The following is a 23873-nucleotide window of genomic DNA, read 5'->3' as shown; positions in this document are numbered from 1 at the left end:
TGAACTCGCACTTCAAACACTCAGGGTCTTCCCTTGACTCAGCCTGTACAACAATATGATGGTTTTCATCTTCTCCTTCATATACTGCTGGTGCATACACAAATGAACACTATCTATTTATGGCCTCTAACCCAGCTAGGTTTAGCAAAATGAATGCCTTGGTGCAGGCATCTTTATCTGAATAAGCTGCTTGTATAAAAATATCATTCCTTTGTTCAAATATTCTCCAATTCTCTGCAATATTCTGATCAAATACAAGAGGTAAGGGGCTTTTGAAATCCATCTGCCATATTAACACATACCAGTGAAGGGTTTTGCAAATTAAGCACGAACACATACACATACACATATGCCAGAATCTTATGCCAGTACGTGCAACTATGCCCAATACCACAATGAGCCTCTGTATAACTGAACTTTGCAAAATAAGTTTCTCTCGGACACTGTAATACCCTTGAAATTACTGTATTGCATGAAATCAGCCATTATCATTATAAGAAACATCAAATAACTGCCCGATGCAAGCCTGTGTGTAACTGGACTTTGCAAAATAAGTTTCTAGGGCACCATAATACTTTTGAAATTATTGTATTGCAAAAGTAATTTATCATCATTTTAAGAAAAACTTCAAATAACTGCACAATGCGAATGAACTGAGCAGGAGACGCTCAGAGTCAATAACATTTCGAAGTAATGGCAATTTGCGAATAAACTGTACACAACACACTGAAACATCCCAAAATGGTGGGATCTTTCTGGGTAATTCTTTACAGTTCAAGGAACACTCTTCAATGGTGGTAAATTGCGAATAGACACACCCAGCACAAGAAACTTTTCAAAGTGGCTATACTGTGCACTTCATGAAATAGTTGCACTTTGCACACAAATAACTTTGAAATACATACACAGTAATAAGCACACACTGTAAGCACTTTTACACACTTTGAGATACTTGAATAATTTTAGTTATGCCCTTGATACAATATGAAGCCATAGTTATGACAAAAATAGCACTTTGCCAAAAAACATGCAGTTGCTTTCCTTTATTTACACTTAATGTGCTCTTTTTTGCCCTTATTATATTTATTTTGCTTGTTTAATCTCTTTTCATGCCCATTATAGTTTTCTTGTACTTGTTTTCCTATAAACTTGCCCGTTTTGCCTTAAACATACTCATTTTCCCTTCAAACATACTCTTTTTACTTTTCTGTTACTCGTTTCATTAAACACCTTTACTTTAAACATTTACCTTTTTAATAAGCCTTGTATGCCTCCCACTTGTTTAATAATGCATTTTATGCCCTTGTAATGCCCAGGTTTGTCCTTTTTATAAAATAAGTAGTTTGTGCGTATTCTCATTACCTTTGATTCTTTTCTGGCTCTTTTTTGTGTTCGCTTTTCTTAGTTTACCTTCACTGTCATCTCCACACCTCATGGCTCTGAATGGAGGTGTGATTTCAAATCCCGGTTATGACACCATGTCGCTCTCCTACTTTGGACATGATAGAATAGTCTTCGTAGGTTCTTTTCAAGCAGCTTTATTTTATACAAGCACATCACGATAGAAGTTAACTGACTTTAACTTAAGTAACCTATATACAAACTAACTGCTGAAATCTTACATGCTTACTCCCTGGCTGCACTTTCAAAATGGCACTAGGAATGGTACATGCCTAGCATTTACGCACACACGCTCAGTCTTTGACATGCTTCTTAAAGACACAGCACATGGCATGTGCACTCTGATCTACATTTATCATTTGGTACACATACTCATTTTTTAACTGTCCCTTCTCAACCGGAACACAAGGTGTACCATTTTGCTTATTTATTTTCATACTTCCCACGGATGGCACTATGGTGCAGCAGTAACATTGTCACCTCACAGCAATAGATTCTCTGGTTTGATTCTCGGCTGGGGTGTCTTCTGTGTGGAGTCTGCAAGTCCTCCCTGCGTTCATGTGGGTTTCCTCCGGGTGCTCCGGTTTCCTCTCATGTTACAAAGACATGTGTCTGGATCATTGCTCCCTGGACCTCTGCTGAAAATTGGCTCATTCCAAGTCAGACTTTCCCAGTTAACAAATGTAAAATAAAATAAACTTCATAGTCAATATGCCTACAGGATTACCAAAACATCATCTTTCTATGCAAATAACGTGGGTGAGCAAACCATCCTGGAGTGTTTCTTACTTAATTCTTTGACCAACATCTTTTCCCAGTAGGTTCCTAGGGTCATAGGTGATTATTAGGCTAACAACGCCAGCATTTTTAAGCATTGCCAAGCTTTCCAAATGCATCTGACAAGGTCTGATACCCTAGGGTTATTGTAAGGGGTATATGTAGGCTCAGGCATGGGTGATGAAGTACTTCCAGGCTGCCTCTCTCTCTCTCTCTCTCTCATATAGTGATACATATGCCAGACCAGGAATACATTTCTGATTCCTTATCAACTGCTCCAAGTTATACTTGAACTGAGTTAAGGAAGAACTCTGCTTTGCATGGATGGGAAGCCTGATCCAGATAAGGGGTAGTTTCTGCAACACATACCTGTCTGTCCCACACAAATTACTTATGTTGCAAATGAGGTTTAGGTCCTTAGATTCTGATGTTATTTGTTTGGAGGATGTGCAACAGGTCCATCAGAGTGGGATCAGGGAATTCTTTGTAGGCCATGCATAGATCGCCTCTCACCAGCCTGTAGGAGACTGAGTAAAGGGATAAGGTTTTGAGGTGGTCTGTGTAGGATATGGTGTTTATTTTTTTGAGGAATCTGTGTGATAATTTTAGTTGTTGCATATGCCTTGTCAGGTACATACCAAAGGGGCCTTGTACTCGTATTCTCTGATGAGGGCTGAGTACATGGAAAAAATGGCATCCATGGACCCAGATGCCATACACTTGCTTATAAGCTGTCCAAAATGGAATGATTTCCCTACTGCCATGGACAAACGATGGTCAAAAGCTAGGTCATTGCCTTCTTGCTTTCTCAAATACATGACCACTGTGTATAGGATTGCACTAGTACTGTGGTTATTTCAATGAGTATCCATTTTCCAAAAAGATATTATTATGGATTTCTTGGTATTTTTATTCAGTGCCTCTGGTATCAGTTAATTTTCTGTGTCAGGCCTTTGTGGAGAGCATTTGTATCCTTTGAGGATTCTGTGTCAATGCGTAGTTTGCAGTCATCTGCAAACTTGGTCAAGCAGCAGCCCATGATGTTGGCTTTTATTTCAGAGAAGTAAGTACCAGAAGCACTTTCAGTTTATTTTATTATTTATAATTTTGTCTGTATGTTTGTTTACTAAGTGGACTCTTTTCTTCTACTATGGGGGCATAATCACACATACACAAAAATGCAAGTCTTTGGAAATAAGCAAAACACAGATTATATTATCATAGTGAATATATCCAAGATTAACATTAGCAAAAATGTAGGAAGATATGCACAATAGATACATAGGTATATACATGTGTACATATGTATGTAGGTGTGTAAATATGCACTGCATTGTTAAAATGGCCAACAGTACTGTTACCCAGAATTTTGTTGTACTCTGGGGAGTACTGACAGATATAGTGTTCTACTGATGAGTTCAACATCTTTCAGTCTTGTCACTGAGAAACCCTGCATACTGCACATGGTATACTGTACAACGGCATCAGCAAATCTAGCTTTTCTATGTTGGAAAATCAAAGTCCATAAATAGAGGAAATATTAATTTTATTTATTTTTAATTTCTGCTGCTGATACTGCCTACAATTTTTTGTCTAATCATTCATAAATGGTACTGGTAGTTCTCCTCACTATACAATGAGAAGGACACTGTAAGGGTGGATCTACTTTGACCCATTGAAATTAAATTTCAACGAAATGTAATCAGGCGAAGTCTTTTACGTGAAACAGCATTTTTTCAAAAATGCACATTTGCGAAAGAGAAATAACCCCACACACACACACACACACACACACACACACACACACACACACACACACACACACACACACACACACACACGTACAGAAAAAAAACAACACAGCACTAACCTCTGCTGCGCCCCCCACACCCCAGCTACTTTTATATTCTCAATCTGAGCTCGTACTACAGTGGGGAAAATGGAATATTACTTTATCCTTGCTGTGCCATGATCTAAGCAACAGCCCCCGTTGCTGTTCACTTAGTTGCCTTTTTGCGAAAGTGCATTTTCAAACAAATGCACTTTCGCAAAAAGGAGTTTGGGTCGAGGTAGACCTGTAAGGGGATCCTATATTCTATAGAGAAACAAACAATTACAATAGTTTCTTTACTAAAATTAGAAAGGAAATATCATCATTTATTAGCAGACATGTTTGCTCAGGTAAATTACCTGGATGATGCTTTGATACCATTGAATTACAGTACTGCCTCATGCATGGTGGAAATCACTAAGTACAGTTTTAAAATGGAATGAGATTCACAAACCTGGTTCACACTGTGCATGTCTTGTGCCTTTGCAGAAATTATTGTAACAATATAATGTTAAAATGCTCTCCTTTCCGCTTTCATGGTTATCCTTCCCCTGGGTATGAAGTTATTCAGTGAATCCAAAGACAAGGTGTACTTTGGCAACTTGCGACACTGCAAAATTTTGCTTTCCTCTCCTGAGCCATTTTTACGGGAAAATATGGAAATAATGCTGCTGCCTGCTTTATCAATGCTATCATTTCAATAGGAAGTTTTGTACTTGTAAATATTTTTTTTTATTATAAGTACCTATGGGACTTTACTCTAAACAAAACGATAACCATGCTTTTATATTAATCCATTTAATAAATAAGGTTTTCAGTATCATGTTCCTTGTATAAAAGAAGGAATAGTCCCAAAGACATCAATGATTATTACACCCATTTTACTTATTTCATGTTTCTGTTGCTATAATACGATAATATACCAAGGAGATTTTCTTTAGCACTAAGAAACAGCCTGTTTACATTTTTCATTTGGTGTTAACTTTAATAAGCTTATGTGTCAATCTTGCAGTCAATATATTACGCAAAATGTCAAAAAATAAGGCTGTTTCAAAAACTTAAATTTTTTTAACTGTTCTTACTTTAATACCACATATCAGTACCTGTGTACCTGAATGCCATGCATGCATTGCCTATATGCAGACTTTGCATTCTTTTGTGAGTGTGATTGCTGTCAGAGACGTGATTGCCTAGCAAGTCTACCACTAAACACAACTTTTATTGATGGTCACGTGTGAAATATAACTTTTATATGGGGTGAACACTGATCCATATGGACTTTTTTCAGACTCAGACCATGAATTCTGTATAGTTAAATGACTTGCTCAGAGTCACACAGTAGGGAAATTGAGGCTGAGGAAATCAAACTCTGGACCACAGAAAGCAACTTACTAACCTTCATCCTGTGTGCTAACTTCTTCTTCTTTTGGCTTTTCTTGGTTAGGGGTCGTCACAGCAAATCTCCTGTCTGCTCATGATTGACAGTGGAGTTTTATGGTGTCGAGTTGCAATCCCGACACCCAACCTTCCACAGAAGGCACATGCACTCATGCCTAGGGCCAATTTAGAGTATCCAATCCACCTACAACATGTCTTTGGAATGTGGGAGGAAACCAGAGCACCAGGAGGAAACCTATGTGACCACAGGGAGGACAAGCAGATTCTGCACATAAGGTACCTCAGCCGAGGATTGAACCAGAGATCCTTTTACTGTGAGGCGGCAACGCTAACCACTGCACCACCGCGGTGCTAACTGATATTGCTTAAAGCAGACATTTTTTCCATTACCTGCTCTCTATTTGGTAGAAACTCAGTAATGAAGTAAATAGAAAGTGTTATGACCAACCAAACAACCATAAACAAACTCAACTGACCACATACAGCCAATATGATTGTTAGTTTATATAAGTTATATAGTTTTTATATAAAGTCCACAGTTGGTCACCATTTGTAATGACTTCTTTGATAATAAACTGGACAATGACATTAAACATTCTTTTAATCACAGTCTTCCTACCATCACATAATTCAGGAATATCATATACAAATATTTGTAACAATTGTGTCTGGATCGGCAGTCAGATTAGCCTATCACATTCCTCCATGTCATCAAGGTCTCTGTCTTTTATCTACTTAAGCAGTTAAGTGAATCCAAGGTTGGAGTATGTTTATGCCCCCCATACCCCCACAACTTTTATATTCTCACTCTGAGATCATACTACAGTGGGGAAAAGGGAATATTCCCTTATCCCCGCTGTGCCGCGATCTAAGAAACAGCCTTCTTACAAGTTACACAGGGATTAACATTGAGCTGGGGGAGATTACCTAGCAGGTCTTTATTCATAAACATAGTCCTGAAGTAAAGTTAAATGAAGTAGCCAACATAAATGAAGGTTAGCAGAACTGTCCTTGTCATGTTATTGTCTGCCTTACTTATACTTTGCTCCATATGGGCTGTCTACTGTATGCATGTTTTCTATATAAATAAAATTGAACTGCAGCTCATAGACTATAGCAGGCTGCAGGGAACATAAACAAATATTGATTAAAGAAGACAATATATGCAAGCACAATTCAACACATCACCGTTGTCAAGTGCCACATCTAGAAATCACAGTAAAGAAATATGCAGTACCAAAATACTACCAAATCATAGAATTATTATAAGATTCCAAAAATAATTGTCATATCCTTAGATGTTAAAAAGGTCAAATTCTATTATTTTTCATTTAGACTTGTGCATAATGAAGTCACATCTCTATTAAAACATCATGCTGTTATCATGCACAACACTGCTTGAAATGATTGACACAAATCAAGGCATATAGCACAGCATTCCATATCCCATCATAGGTTCATAAAGATTTACTAGTTTTTTGGTCTAGGATGATCTTTAGAAGTCTAGCTTACATTCCAATGCTAGTTGTAGCATTATATTTTGCATATGAATAAATCAGAGATGGGTAAATAAAAATTATATAGGGATAGGGTTCCATGAGGTACGGGGGTTAAAGTGGGTGTAAATTTGTGGTCACCCATCCATTCATCCAAACAACATTTCAATAGAGTAAGAGAAGTACTTTGCTTTATATGAAGTGGAAGACGGTTTCAAAAAAGTGATATTCTCTGTGTTACAAACCTATTACTCCATGTTCCATTTATTTTACACATAAGATTGGGATCCCTTGACCAAGTGTTTAGGATACTGCTGGAATTGTTAATGTATAATAGCTCTGAAAGAGTCTGTTGAAACACTTTATGCAAGGTAGTGGGCACCTCTCAGTAGCCTGTAGGATTCTGAGTAGAGGGACAAGACATAGAGATGGACTGGATATTTTTTACAATTTCCACTCTTAATTTTTCCACTCAGAAAACACTCTGGTCATTCCAGTTGTACCAAATCTTTGGACAGACAGATAGTAAAAGGGGTATTATACTCAATGAGTGGGCTAATACATGCTGAGTACAGTGGAAAAATTACATTCCTAGATCTTGAGGTAATACCTGTAGATATAAACTGTATAATGAAAAAAGACATGCAAAATTGGACATATGGGTGATTAAATGAGTTTGTTGCTGACATAGGCTCCCAGATCCCTAATAATGAGATCAAGAGGTGTTGTCTTTGTGATAATTACATGGGGTGTCCAGCTAGTCAAGAGTTACAATTATTAATTTCTTGGAATTAATTTTAGCCCATGGTTTTGCCACCAGCTATTTGTTCAGGACAGGTTTTGTCTTGCATGAACTTTTCTTCTGTGGAGTTTATGATGTCACAAGTATTGTAGCCATCTACAACCTCTAAAAACCCTTAATCTTAGATTTGACTTTTAACAAGTAAATGCCAAAGAGGAGTGGTCCAAGGACTTATCCCTTGAGTTTATCACTAGTGATATATCTTTTGGAGGCAGTGGAGTTGACACCCTAACTTCCTGGGATTTATTTCTGCATCATTTTGCTGGCCTACAAGTTACACAGGGTTTAACGTTAAGATGGGGGAGATTATCTGGGATGCATAAATGTGGGAAGGTGCCAGACACCTTTTCAAGATATAGAAATGCTATGCAAATTGTTTTTCCAACATACTTTACTTCATTAACTTTTCATTTGGACCTATTCCAGATAAGAAACTGGAATGGCTAAATACAGAAGATGTTGTAAACATCCCATTTATTATTGACACATCTTAGCAATGCCTGTTTGTTTTCTTATATTTATGATTATTTCCAGAAATAAGTTAATTCTTCATACTGTTGTAGAAGCTTCTCATAGGACCGACAGGACTGAGTATCATCAGCAGAGCTGTTTTTTTATCCAACTTAGTACAAGTATTAACAAAGCAGAACATTTAGTCCTAGGAACATAAACAAATTAAAGGATAGAAGGAGGTAAGTCATCCTAAATATAAGCAAAATTAAAGGAAACCATCCTAAATATAAGCAAAATTCAGTCATCCACTACTATAGTGTCATTTACAAAGCAGTAAAATAATATTTTGTGGCTTTCATGGCCGCTGTTAAGCCAGGAATAATACCAGAATAAAAAAAAAATGTGATTGAAGCAAGTTACTTCACACAGAGCAAAGTATTATTTATTTTATTTTTCTTTGTTCTCTCCTCTAATGTTTATCAGCAGTGTTGTCTCATGATAGGGATGTAGACTTTTTTTTTCTCAGTATCAAAGGACAGTCAATGTCTGTGAAATGTGTGAAACACCAGATGTGCTAGTATCACTTGTTAATGCAAATGTAAGACTAGACAGATGTAATTGCTTCAAGGACTTTAAGATACAATTGAGAGTCAGGATTCAAGAAACTAGAAGATTCTGTGCTTTCATAAGCCTTGCTGGCTTTTATGATGAGTAAGAGAATTATTTTTTATGATGTGTTTCCCCAGCAATAGCATGTCGATGGTATGAACACTAGGGACTGGTGGTAAAGATATATAAATGCATGTAGAGTTAGTATTATCTTGGTCAATATTTCTGTAGTAAGTTTTGCTAGGGAACTTATGAATCTCGATTGTATTTTATATGTACACATCATATCTGTGTTTACTGCTTTTCTTTTAATTCAACGTGTGCATCATGCCAACCTGTGCATATTTTGCTATGTGCATGCAGTATTTTTTACTATTCAAATAAAGTTCATTTATGTATCTTTAAGTCTTAGTGGCTGTGTTTTTTTTTTTTTTCTATACGGATACGTAAGCACTGTTATTTATCTGAGAAGGTGGTAACTATTATTTACATTGTTGGGTAGCAAACTGCATAGCATGCATCTTTAATTTGACTGTTGCTTGGCCTGTTACAAGTGAAAGAGATATTAACTGGTGCATTTCATATTTTGATATTAAAACAACAGGCAAATGGAACTCGCTGGCTTCTTCTAAAGTGGTGACAGTAATAGCAGGGTAGGAAGAAAACAACAGGGAACTGAAGAATTTTCGCACACGTGTGTGTGTAAAAGTAAAGTTGACTTGGATTCACTCATGAATGCTTTCGTGTGTATTGTAGCTGACAAACTGTTCATTTACAAGCCCTTGTCATGAAGACCACCTTGAAACAGCTTAATTAGAATCATGAGCACTTTTGTGATGCTGCGAGAGTTCTGAGAATTCTAAGAATCGCTCAGGTTCTTCTTCTAAAAGTAAATAATCATAATATTTTGAATCATATGCAAAGATGTCAAAGAATACAAGTTGGATAATAAGCAAAAGACAGTGAATTGCATTCTAAACCACTGTCAGTTATTAAATAGTTTGAATGCTTGCAGTATACCAAAATGTTTATATAATATTCTATAGAATGACACTTCTGATAAAAAAAATTAGGATTGTGTTTCTCTGTTATTGTCTCTTTATAATGACAACAAAACCTAATATATCAGAACAATTTTTTATAGAAAGTTTGAATTTTAAAAGGGAAGATTTTTCAGGTGATTGTTCAGATACTAATAGACATAACATTTAAGGAAAAATAAGATTGATTCTAACAGTAGAACTAGCTTAAAGAGTATAAGTAATGCATACCACCTATCTTGACCTAGCCAAGGCATTTTGGCACAATCCCCCACTCTGGTATTATAGAGAAACTGTCCCAGTTGGGAAATAACCCCTACATTACCAGATGGATAGCCAACTGGTTCACCAGCAGGACACATATTTTCAGAGTGAGTGACTTCACCTCTAACAAAAGATCAGTCATGAGTGGCTTACCAAAGGGTTCTGTGCTGGGACCCTTAGTGTTCAAAATTTGTTTCTCAGAAATCCAAACAAACTTGGACAGCCTGTGGCTGACCAAGTTCACTGACTGTTGCAAATTGAGAGCAATCATTGAGTCCCCTGACAATGTCAATATACTGCAGACAGGGTTAGTGGAGACAAATGGTTTGTGCTAAAGCCACAGATGAAAGCTAAATGCAAAAAAAAATGCATTATTAGTCCCTTTGGGAAAGGTGACGTACCTGCTAATTACATTATAGACAGCACCTCGCTAAATAAAGACCCAGTGGTATGTGATCTGGGTACTCAGGTTAATCACAACTTGAACTTTGACTGCCACATATCCACAGTAGTAAAGAAATCCTTCTGTGTGGCACATCTTATAAGTAAAGACATCACATCTAGATTTAAGGATGTTATAATTCCATTATACTCAGCCCTCATCAGACCAGTAATTGAGTACAGTTCTCCCTTTTGCATGTACCACACCAGACACCTCCCACAATTGGAAAGAAATTGCAGGATACACAAAACAAGTCTTACATGGAAAGATTGAAAGCCCCAGCACTGTATTCTCTCCTACAGGTCGCTAAGGGGTGACCTGTGCCTGGCTTACAGGGCAGTCTCTGACCCAGCCCAGCCTGCTGGAAATGTTACGCATTCATAAATCAGACTGCATAAGGATCACTTGCTCCAGGGATCTTAGCATAACCTCTGACATAAGCAGGTCATACTGGAGAGATAGATACATGTTCCAAAGACTGTCACTTCTCTAGAACAAGCTTCCAGTTCACATGAAAAAAAGCCCCTACATGACCATCTTCAAACGTAACCTAGATCTGTGGATGGATGACCACATATTTACGCCTGGGGTGGTGCCCATGTCCCTCCTGGACAGAGGAAGTAGCTGTTAACTACCATAGACTCTTACCTCTGCAAACTTCACTCACCTAACTACCGATAATTGGGGCAACTTGGGATAAATATGGCTAGGCTTGTAAGGGCTCTAGGGCCATTAACCTAGTAGCCTTCCATGAACCTATGAACCTATGAAATATATATGGGTAAATACAAGTGTTCTATTAAAGCAATAACCGATGACATGGTGTGGTTTAATCATGAGGGTGAAGCCTGAGTGATTAAATAAAGCCAACCGTGGGTAAATTTCAATATACCACAACCACGGAGTCGGTTATTGCTATTATACAATGACATTATTTAAGAAAAAAATACTTACTTTTCTTAAATAATGTCTTTGTACAATGGCGCATTACTGTTCTTTCACTGGTTGTGGTATACTGCTTCCTTGTTTTGATGTACTGAGCATGTGTATGGGACTTGCATCCCATGTATACCCAATACATCAATGCTTAGAAACAGAAGCAACGGAGAAAAAAAAAGCTCCGTTTTTTTCTTTATTTTTTTTTAATTGTTTAAAAAAATATATTTTGAGGACTTTATACCAACGGAAAAAAGTCCGGGCAACCGGACCTTTTTTCCTTTGGTATATTGTAGGATTTACAATGGGCATGCTTGCCAATCAGCATACGCATTTTGGAATATTAATGGGGGGTCATTGTATAATATATGATACTCTACACTAGGATTATAGCTAATATATGAAACCTAGGAATATAGTAATAGTACAAGACATAGTAGACAAACAGAAATAGAAAGAGATCAGAATAAGTAATATGTATATATTTAATGAACATAGATATGTATACAAGGGTGGAAGGTTGAAATAATGGTTAAAGTGTTCACCTTATAGGCACAAGGTGCATGGTATGATTCTTACATGAGGTAATTGGTTGGGCTTCGAATAGCCAACAAGGAGAGGTAGCCTGGTACTAATTCATGTACTTAAGAGCCTTTGAAAACTTTGCACATAGTAAATAAAACTGAAAAAATATAAAATCATCTGACCTATAAATAATAAATATGAAAATAGCAACTGACTTCCTCTCTATGGTAGATGAAGGAGATAATGTGAGGTACAGGTAAAGATGATTGTAGAGTTATTCAGTTTGATCAACTTATAATAAGGATTCTGAACATCTGTTTAACATTTGTATTCATAATAACTCACAGATGGGCTTTTTTAAGATGATGCATACTAAAATATGAGACATTAATATGAATCAGAAGCATGAGCCAAGCTTTGTTAGTCTAATGGAGAGTTTGAGACGTAGTTTATTCATCTTTTTCAACAAACTGGGAATATGGTAGAATGTTTTAGGGTTATATCATTAGGTTATTTTTTATTTGTTTCAAAAGTTTTTTCCATAGCCTTTAGATTTCATATTGTTATATATAAATTAAATAATACATTCTGTACATAAATGTGATTTCATTATACTTGTGTTTTTTTTTCTCTCTTTATATAAATGTCTGATTTTAAATGCATATCTATTAATAATAAAGGATTGAATAATCCAGTAAAGAATGGGAATTTGTCCAAATACTTGCAATTACGTAAAGCTCCAATAGCATTTCTACAGGAAACACATTTACTTAATAAAGATGTAAATACACTTTAATTAAATAATTATTTGGTTTTAGTAGTTTCTGGCTTTCCAGCTAAAAGAAGAGGTACCCTCATTTTATGGAAAAACTCATCAGTATTGTCTTAAGCAAAATATACCTATGTTGATGAAAATTGTATGTTTGGAAAAGAAAACTATATATATATTGGTGAACTCTTATTGGATTCCAGGAGTTGGAGTTAAAGATGCAAAAAATTACTTACTATAGCCTATTACATGAAAGGTAAAGTCATAATGGCTTGTGATTTTATTTGTATTTTATCAGACAAAGATTCCACTTCACATAGAAAGTTGAGAATCACATATTCATCCAAACAGTTAACAAATTTTGCAAGTCTAAGGAATTTTATTTATTTGACATTTTTTTACCAGGAAAGTCTGACTGGGCATGTTCCCATTTCAAGCGGGGGCTGAAAACATCCAGAAGCATATTAGCAACATTACAATTTTACATTGAAATTCAGACATGATAATCACAGCCAACAAGCAAAAAACATTGTGAATGAAAAGTAAACAAACAGGTGTTATAAAACTATATAAAGTCTACACAAGCTATTTTCAATAGAATATAGCTATTAAAGTCAAAACAACATATAAAATGACAGAGAACATTTTATTAATGAGTAAATCACAGAGGTAAGTGCTTTTGTAGATAAAGCCACTTAATCAGACCATATTCTACTAAATTCAAGTGCAATCATTTATACAGAGCCTCTTAACTCAATTTCCAATGCAAGTTCACAAATCAAATCACATGACCACGCATCATTAAACATTACATAAGGTCTTCTTTTCTTCAGTCTTGGTCTTAAAAAGACCTTATCATTTAATCCACCTTTCTTGTCTGCCTGTAGACTTAAAATCCAAAACAGCTCCCTATCTTCTGTTTGGTTCATAATATCACCTATCCTACCAACAGCTACTATTTGCTCAATCGCTTGAAACTTAAATCTATATTCAGCCAACGTTTCTAATATGTGCTGAGCTAGGGAGTTAATTGTATTACATTACCTTATATCCCTAGCACATTACCTCATCCTTTCCATTAATATACAGTTGGTCTTATCTACATAACATTTTTTACACACAGAACACTAGCACTGTGCCAAATATACCAAGTGTGTATATCTACATGTTGTTTTGAACATACATTTATATTTTCTCCATGTTCTAGGATGTACAAACACATTACTAGTATTTATTAAATCACAAACGTTACAGCTCTTGCATGGGAAAGTACATTTCCTGATTGCTGCCTGCTGTTCCCTTTTCCATAGCATACCAGTCTCTTTAGTGAGCTTCTATTCTTAAAAACAAAAGTGGGGCTCAAACCTATAATACTATTAACTCCTTGGTCCAATGTCAAAATATGCCAGCTTCTTCTGACTTCATCACAGATTTCAGCTATATTATCCGAATATGGCACACATACACTAGGTGGCTTTTTTACATATATATGTATGTATATATAGATATATATATATATATATATATATATATATATATATAGATATATAGTTACTTCTGGATTTTTGTGTGCTACTTATGAGGAGTAATATGGGGCTGCTCTAATTTTCCTTAAACCCTCTACTTCATGTATTTGCTTATCTATCTCATCACATTTATAAACTCTCTGCAACAACTCCTGTTTCATGACCTCAGGCTCTTTATACAACATATGTTCTACATTATTCTCATTATCTGGCCCCTAACTATGTTTTTATATATATGGGGTGGGTGTAGACTATTACAATGGAGGGTGTAAAAGGACAAGGGATCAAAAAGATGCAGTGCAAGTACCAATGATCAAGTATATGTTTTATAAGTTTCATTAGTTACTGTTTTTTTTTTATTATAGAATACAGTTATTGTTGCATTAATGAGAAAGGGTAGAGTAAAGAAAGGAAAAGAAGATAGCAGTTGGCAGATATGGCTTACTGATGGAAGGATAGAAAAAAAGGATAAGGTATGAGCTAAGGAAAACAAAATCATTTCAATTTACCCATTATTCATAAAGATACGGAAAACAAACAATCACTGATAAAAATGTTTGTCTCAAAGAATCTATTATCACATATAAGAGAATTTCCAATAGTTTAATTTGCATTACTGGATCATAATGCTATAACCTTTAATATGATTTTAAAAACTAACAATCTAATATATCACAGGAGATTACCAGTGTACATTATTAAAATAAAAGGATTCAATGATTGTTATGTTAAAGAGATCAAACATTTCCTAGAAATAAACATGAATGGTGAAGTAACTATCATTGTCCTGTGGGATTGATTAAAGGCTTAATTAAATGGAAGAGTTACAGTCTGGCATATTACCAAAAAAAGAGAATGGGGAAAACAATTGAATATACTACAGGCGAAAATAGACAAACTAAAGTTAAATCTAAAAGCAAATGACATTAATAGTCAGTCTGAACTTAAAAACATAAATACAACATATGTTGAAATTATAAATCATAAAATTTCATTAAACCTGGAAAAAATGAATCTTCAGGCATATTCAGTAAACCCTTTAATCTTGCAAAAACGTGCTTTTAGATCAAAGAAAATAAACTAAATGATATAAAAAAATTATAACACATATAAATAATAAGAACGTAGAACAGATATTAAATGTATTCTTGAGGGCTTTAACATTTTTTATGTAAATATAAATAATAATAAAAATAACCTAGTCAACGATGATATAGTTGAAACTTTTCTAAGGGGAAATATAAATAATAAATTAACAAATGAACAAATAAAAAAAAATGAAAGACCGTTTACTTTAACAGAAATAAAAGATCAAATAAAAAAGTTAAAAAATAATAAGACACCCAGCTTAGATAGTCTTATAGCAGATCTATATAAAATATTACCGGATGATACAGTTATAATATCAGATAAGGTCTATACAGAAATAAAAGCAGCTGCTAAAGTCCCCTCATCATGGAAATAGTCTCTTATATCACCTATATTAAAGCAAGATAAGTATCCTACAAAGTATTCATCATACAGACCCATTTAATTTTTAAATGTGGACTGTAAGATGTTCATGTTCAAATTAACTAACAGAATTAATCTACGTATACCTACACTAACAATGATCTACCTGTGTTTAATTTAAATAGACAGGTACAAGATAATATTAATAGACTATGCAAATAAAAATAAATAAAAAAACTTTCTGTCGTTAGTCTCGATTTAGATAAGGCTTTTGACTCAGTTAACTGGTCGTACCTGTTTAAAACACCTAAAGTGTATAATTTCTCACCTGCGTTAATTGCATTAATTTCTAAGTTATACAATAACTCTTCTGCTTATATGAAAATAGGTTATTTTCTTTCTAATTTCTTTAAATTACAAAAAGGAACAAAACAAGGATGTCCATTATCACATTTACTTTTTCCATTAGCTATAGAACCCTTTGCTAATAGTATTAAATCCAATAAGAACATTAATGGTATCAAAATAAAAGAAGATTTCAAACTAAAGATTCAACACGTTGCTGGTGATATTTTGATAAGAATAGGAAATATAGAAAATTCATTAGAACATATAATTAGTTCTATGCGTTTGAAGAAATCTCAAACTTAAAATTTAGTTGTAATAAAACAAGTACATTATAAATTAATTAAAAAAAAATAAAAAAATCATAAAAAAAAACATTCTAACTTCAATTGGAATATTAATCAAATGATTTAACTTGGTACAACCACTATGTCTAACAGTAAAGAAATCATATAAACAAACATTCAACAAGTTGTTGATAAAATTGTAAGTTTAGTCACAAATTGGAAGAAATTCTTCTTTGCCATGGAAGAATGATTAATGTTTATTAAGATGGTAATTCTCTGTAAAATATTGTTTGTCTTTCAATCATTAGTACTAACTCCACCAAATAAAAAAAAAATCGATGAACAAGATAAATAATTTTCTACTTAATTTTTTTAGCATCCTAATAAACCAAGAGTTGTCTTTGACTGGCACAGAAAAAGGTGTAATGGTGGAATAGTATTCTTTTATATTCAGTTGTATGCTACTTCAACAATGGTAAAAGTTATACAGTTGTGGATAAATTCATCTTATTATTCAAAATAGCAACATATACAACAAGACATATTAGTAAATAATACATATATCACAACCAGTCATGAACAAATAGTACCTAGAAGTTCTATCTGGTTATTAAAAGATTTTTGCCTAAATGGTATTGCACCCTCTTCTCAAATGCTCTATTTAAATAGCATAATTTCCTCTTTCCCAAAGTTCACATATTCCAGTATTGTATTTCTATGTGTCCAATTCCATGTATAAGTGACTGCTTAGAAACTCATAACTTCAACAAAATGCTGGTATTGAAAGAACAGATTAATTCAATTTATTGGCATAAATTCTTAAATGGTACTGATATATGTATGTATATATATATATATATATATAGATAGATAGATAGATATATATATATAGTTTCATAGTTTCATAGTATAGTACTAGGCTATCTGCCCTGGGGCATTTGTAAGCCTAGCCATAGTGATGTGGCTTTTGCCACCCCATGAAATGGTACAAAAATGTACAGAATAAATCTAGAATACTGTGCCTCTGTCTAGTAGTGACACAGTGAAGGTCCCCTTATATAATAGAATTAGTTTACTGTGCCCCTGTCTAGCAGTGACACAGATGTGACCCCTGGGGTAAACTTACGATCTCCCATCCACTCATCAAGATTTCTCTTGAAGAGAGTCAGTGAGGGGCTCTGCCTAATATGAACTGGGATCCTGTTCCAAAGCATGGGAAGCCTCTGGGTTATGAATCTATCCCTCCAGCATGTCCTATTAATACTTGTGCCGAGGTTTAAGCCTTTAGCTCTCGTGGTCCTGATGGATTTGGATTTTTTGAGGTGGAGCATGTCCATCAAATCCTGATTGGACATGGCCTTGTACGTCAGGCAGAGATCACCTCTGAGCAGGCGGTATGCTACTGAATAGAGCTGAAGTTTCTTTAGTCTGGCAGAATAAGACATATATTGGAGACCCTTGATCCTTTTGGTGAGGTACTTTTGTGGTCTCTCCAGCTGTTGCAAGTGACGGGTGAGGTACATACCAAATGGGGCATTGTACTCAATCATGGGTCTGATGAGGGAGGAATATAGGGGTACAATGACATCCTTGGATCTGGATGTGAAACCCTTCATGATGAAGTGTGCAAGGTAGAATGTTTTTCTAACCACTTTGGCAACGTGGGTGTCAAATGAGAGGTCGCTGTCTACTTGGGTCCCTAAGTCTCTGATTACTTTTTCCGTACTCAGTGGGTTGCTGTCTATGTGATAATTTGTGGGTACTTTGTTTTTTCCAAAAGGGATGACTATACATTTTTTTGGCATTTAGTTTAAGGCCGTGACTACAGCACCAGTTGTCCGTTTCAGTGAGGCCTTTTTGTAGGATGTGTGTATCTGCTGGTGTATCGACTATGGCGCCTAGTTTGCAGTCATCTGTGAACTTTGTCAGTCACAGCCCTCCCATGTTTGCTTTAACATCTGAGAAATAAATGCCGAACAAGAGGGGTCCCAGGACAGATCCCTGTGGGACACCACTTGTGACTGGCTTTAAGTCTGACATTGCTCCAGCGATTTTAACTTTATGGGTTCTGTCCTTTAGCCAGTTTGCAACCTATCTAGTGACATAAGGGTTTACTTTTAAGCTGTTTAGCTTATCTATGATGCCTGAGTGGGGTATTGTGTCGAAGGCCTTAGCCAAGTCCAGGTATGCTGTATGGACTGCTTTGCCCTCATCAATGGCTCTAGTGACTGTTTTGAAAAAGTCAACCAGGTTTAAAAGGCAGGATCTGCCCTTTACAAAGCCGAACTGGGTGGGGTCAAGCATCTGTAGGTCCCCTATGTCTCCGTTTATGAGTTCCATAATGATTCTTTCCATAGCTTTGCAGACCAGGCTAGTCAAGCTTATGGGGCGGTAGTTTCCAGGGTCTGTAGAGGCACCCCCCTTGTGGAGTGGGACCACTGTTGCTGGACGCCAGTGTTCAGGTACATATCCCGAAGTATTTATATTTGTATATATTTATATGTGTGTGTGTGTGTGTGTGTGTGTGTGTGTGTGTGTGTATATATATATATATATATATATATATATATATATATATGTATATAAATATATATACACACACACACACACACACACACACACACACACACACACACACACACACACACTCTTGAAAATTTAATGTCCAAATACAACCAAAATTTTAAGAAATGGTTCATTTTACAAATATTTAGAGACGTTATGAACACAGAGTTAAATATGATATTTAACATGCAAAAATATCCTTCCAAACATATTAGAAGGCAGCTGTAGAAAGTAATAGTAGCCAAACAACTTGAATCAGAATGTAAAAAACCTTTAATAACTTAGCGTAAGCGCTTTCATAACATCAGTTACTTCCTCAGATGTATAAAAACAATGTATAAACATCACATATATATATATATACACTGAGCACATATAAAGAAACCAGTCATGTTCCACATATTTTCCTCCATTTTTTTAAAAACCAATTAAGATTTAAAAGGGCAACAACTAAAACAACAAATGTGCATGTAAAACGTTGGGTACATTAAAACACATTAGTAAATGATTCTGTCATGCTATAAAAACTTTTATTTATTTTTATATATATATATATATATATATATATATATATATATATATATATGTGTATAACCCATGCAATTCATCTTAATCTTTTAAATCTTAATTGGTTTATAGGTTTTTAAAAAAATGGAGGGAAATATGTGGAACATGATTGGTTTCTTTATATGTGCTTGGTGTGTGTGTGTGTGTGTGTGTGTGTGTGTGTGTGTGTGTGTGTATATATATATATATATATATATATATATATATATATATATATATATATATATATATACATATATGATGTTTATACATTTTTTATACATCTGAGGAAGTAACTGATGCTATGAAAGCGCGCTACATTATTAAAGGTTTTTTACATTCTGATTCAAGTTGTTTGGCTACTATTACTTGCTACAGCTGCCTTCTACTTGGTTTGAAGGGATATTTTTGCATTTATCTACTCACCTTACCTGTTGGGACTTACTCTTGGGACTGTCATTTCATATTTGCTATACAGGTATTGTGTGAGTATGGCTGAAGTCAGCAAAACTATGCTTGGTGAAAACAGTAACTTAATGGAGCAAGTTGTTAATTACAAAAGACTGACTGAACGCCTAACTGACATGTATATTCCATTGCTTGTTGGTGAAATACCTGAGCTACCCGATGATGCTTTGCAGGACATGGCAACTAATGTGAAGGTACGTGAATTGAAACGGAAATTGGAAAATGATGTCTACAAATAGAAAAGACTGCAATACCAATGTTATCATTTTGAGGCATGCCTTAAAAAAGGTGTTTTTTACTAGGGGGCTTAGAGTTTTGAACATGCCTTCATACGGCAATTTGTATCCATCATTGTTAGTGCAGTGGCAGAAGATTAATCTAGACACTAGCAACCAGTACATACAACTATCGATTGACTTTTTTTCAACCAATAGAGAAAGATCTTTGTGACAATGTGGTGAGACAGCAGACGGAAATCGAATGTCTGTTATGTGATGAGCGACCAGACGTCTATCTCTGTGAGTCAACAGAGAAAGTTAATGCTTATGGCAGTAAGTTGCTCGCACAGAAGATGAAGAAGCTGGCGAGAGATGTTAATGATTTCTCTCAACAGCATGCATTCACTTGGCCATGGTACCAACCAGGAGCTGTGAGCTCCATAGCCAATCAGCCATGTAGGAGTACTAGTTTATCCAATGAAAGGACTGATAATTCTCCACTGTCCAATTGGGAGGCAATACCTTCTACCGAATCGAGTGAACTACCTGGTCCTGTGTACTCCACCCCTGTAGCTGAAATGTCCAATAGTAGTGGTGGGAATAGGAACTCCATAACCAATGAGGAAGGGCCTGTGGTAAGACGTAAAGCTTTTACTCGGGCAAACTGAGCAGCCTGATTTGGCTTTTTCTGGGTTTCCTTTGCCAATTCGGCTAAAGTGGAAGAGGTCATTCAACGGTGGGGCTCCAGTGAACAGTCAGAAATGGAAGGAGCCGCCAATTCTATCACAAAACAGGACCATCAAGAAAATGTGGGGTTATGGAGATCGGGACTAGCATGGAACATTTCACAATATGAACTAGGTGCAGCAGAAACTCAGCTGTTATGTAAGAGTTTGAGTTTTATACCCAATGCTGATATTGCTCTTTGTGACATTTTAACACAAATCAGATTGTTTATGCGTAATGTGACTTGTAAAAAACTGTATGGAACGAAGGATGCAAATGTTTTTAATATGTACAAGAAGCAAAGTGTATTTACTCCTACAATGCCAGCTAATATTGATGTTTTTATTAAGGCATGTGAAAGGGATTTATATGATGCTCATAGATTAGTGTATAATAGGCATATGGATAATTTAACCACACAACAACGTTTAGCGATTAGTTCTTTACAGAACAACAGTAAAATAGTTATTCGTCCTGCAGACAAAGGTGGCCTGTGGTTGTGTTGGATGCCAACTATTATTATACAGAAATGACAGAGATGTTATCTGATTTGAGAACTTACCAAGTTATAAATAGAGAAAGTGTTCTGAATATGCAGTACAGGATTTATTCACTCTTGCAAGATAGTTTAAGCTTAGGACACATAAGTAAAGAGATTTATGAGTATTTTTTTGTGGAAAATTTGGTGGTACCCCAAATACATGGTTTACCTAAAATCCATATTGATCCTTTAAGACCTAAATTTAGACCTATAGTAGCTGGGTCTGGATGGATGACTGAGCCTGTTTCTGTGTATTTGGATAAAGAGCTTAAAAAAGTCCTAGAAGGCTATGAGGTGGTGCTTAAAGGCACTGAACATTTCCTGCTGGATTTACACAACTACCTGATGGGTAGTAAGGGTAATGAGCTTGATTTAATGGTGACATTGGACGTAGTATTCTTGTTCACTTGTATCCCTAATAGTAAAGGATTAGAGATGGTTAAGGCCTGCTTAATGAAAAATGACATATAATGAGATGAGTGCTGACGTTATGTGTATGTTGATGGAAATGTTGTTGGAATACAATGTTTTTTTGTTTGACAATACATACTACTGGCAATGGTCAGGTGTTGCGATGGGGACTAGCTGTGCTAATGTATACACTAATATTGTTATGTAAGAATGGGAGGAGATACATCATAGATAGCAATGTGAGTTTTTTTCACAGGTTCGTGGATGACCTTTTCATTTGTTGGAAGGGTGACCCGAATCTTTGCATGAATTTGTGCACAACCTTAATAGCAGCAGTAGTTTCCTGAAGTTTACATATCAGTGCTCTCCTGATGAGATCCACTTTTTAGATGTAAGTATTACAAGGAACAACAATGAGATAAAAACTACTGTACATAGGAAGGATTGCTATCAACCCTCTTTCTTACAGTGGAATAGTATGCATCCCCCACATGTGTTCCCCTACATCATTGAGGGAGAAGCTCTTAGGGTCTGCAGATTGTCATCATTACAGCAGGATTTTGAACTTGGACTTGAGTACTTAGAAATGGCATTTACCACTCGAGGCTATTCTAGTAATGAAGTTAAGCGTGCTTGTGCACGTGTGAAAAGAGACAGAGGAGGGAGAGGTAGACCTTACATATTAGGAGGAGGGGATAGGTGCGACAGGACAGTGGCTGGTGTCAACACTGTTCCATTTGTACTACCTTATGCACAGGGTTTACACACTGTGAAGCAAGTGGTTAACAAGAAATGGCATATTCTGTTAACTGATGATGAAACTGTCAAGATTGTTGGCATGAAACCTAGGCACACGTTTAAGAATGGTTTAAATTTGAAGCAGCAGTTATGCTATCCAAGGGTGTCTTTACCAGAGGGAAATGTTTTTTGTGGAACTCTGGCATGTGGGAAATGCAGTTATTGTTCATTTATAGATGGATCTAGATATTTTAGGCACCCTGACACTGGATATTTGTGGCACCTAAGGTGTAAAGCTGATTGTAACACTAAAAACCTGGTATACATTGCCCACTGCACCACCTGCTTTATGTTTTATGTAGGTAAACAAATTGCAGGTTGAGGGAAAGAATTAGGGACCACGATTACTGTACAAGGATGAAATGTGAGTACCGTGCCATCGCTAAACATGAATTAACTGAAGGATGAAACGTGATTACAGTGCCATCGCTAAACATGTATTAACTGAAGGATGAAACGTGAGTACAGTGCCATCGCTGAACATGTATTAACTGAAGGATGAAACGTGAGTACAGTGCCATCGCTAAACATGTATTAACTAAAGGATGAAACGTGAGTACAGTGCCATAGCTAAACATGTATTAACTGAAGGTTGAAACGTGAGTACAGTGCCATCACTAAACATGTATTAACTGAAGGATGAAACGTGAGTACAGTGCCATAGCTAAACATGTATTAACTGAAGGACGAAACATGAGTACAGTGCCACGGCTAAACATGTATTAACTGAAGGATGAAACATGAGTACAGTGCCATAGCTAAACATGTATTAACTGAAGGATGAAACGTGAGTACAGTGCCATAGCTAAACATGTATTAACTGAAGGATGAAACATGAGCACAGTGCCATAGCTAAACACTTATTAACTGAAGGATGAAACGTGAGTACAGTGCCACCGCTAAACATGTATTAACTGAAGGATGAAACGTGAGTACAGTGCCACCACTAAACATGTATTAACTGAAGGATGAAACGGGAGTACAGTGCCATTGCTAAACATGTATTAACTGAAGGATGAAATGTGAGTACAGTGCCATAGCTAAACATGTATTAACTGAAGGATGAAACGTGAGTACAGTGCCATCACTAAACATGTATTAACTGAAGGATGAAATGTGAGTACAGTGCCATCGCTAAACATGTATTAACTGAAGGATGAAACGTGAGTACAGTGCCATAGCTAAACATGTATTAACTGAAGGATGAAACGTGAATACAGCACCATCGCTAAACATGTATTAACTGA

The sequence above is a fragment of the Protopterus annectens genome, chromosome 5.part1, assembly GCF_019279795.1.
Source record: "Protopterus annectens isolate FY-2018-M chromosome 5.part1, PAN1.0, whole genome shotgun sequence".
In the NCBI taxonomy this organism is placed as follows: Eukaryota; Metazoa; Chordata; order Ceratodontiformes; family Protopteridae; genus Protopterus; species Protopterus annectens.
Note: the sequence above shows the minus strand (reverse complement) of the source record.